This window comes from Carlito syrichta, unplaced genomic scaffold (assembly GCF_000164805.1).
Source record: "Carlito syrichta isolate Samal-C Ts95f unplaced genomic scaffold, Tarsius_syrichta-2.0.1 Scaffold304336, whole genome shotgun sequence".
In the NCBI taxonomy this organism is placed as follows: Eukaryota; Metazoa; Chordata; class Mammalia; order Primates; family Tarsiidae; genus Carlito; species Carlito syrichta.
The window spans coordinates 124,828-125,331 of record NW_007248432.1 but is presented as its reverse complement, the minus strand read 5'-3'; positions in this window follow the sequence as shown (position 1 = coordinate 125,331).

The window sequence follows — 504 nt, the reverse complement described above, 5'->3', positions numbered from 1 at the left end:
AGCGTCGGGACGCCCTCCCGGACGAGCCGGGCTCCCCCCCAGGGCAGAGACTGCAGCGGGTTGCAGCCCCGAGACCAGCTGCTCCGGGCGCTTTGGAAACGCTGGCACCTGCCGGAGAGCGGGCGGGCCGCCGGTAGAAGCGGGGACCCGGCGAGCCGCGGGGGTTCGCGGGGACCGGGGGAGTCAACCTCTTGCCTTGACGCTGATTCTGCGGACTTGGGGTGAAGCTTCAAGATTTCCTTCGGAGAGTAGGCTCTGGGCTCCCAGCGCGAGGGAGCGCGCCTCGGGGAAGTGGTGACAGTCGCCTGCGAAGTGTTGCCGCCCTTCCCCGCCCCACCTGTGGGCTTTTAGGGCGGTGAGGGGTCTCCAAAGCCCACAAGAGACGAGTCGGCTGAGTGCGGGTCCCGGGGCTGGGAGCCGGTAGCGCTCGGGGTTCGAGGATGCCGGGCTGAAACGCGCAGGGGGAAGGGGGGCGGGAGGGGCACGGACCTGGCCTCAGCGGGA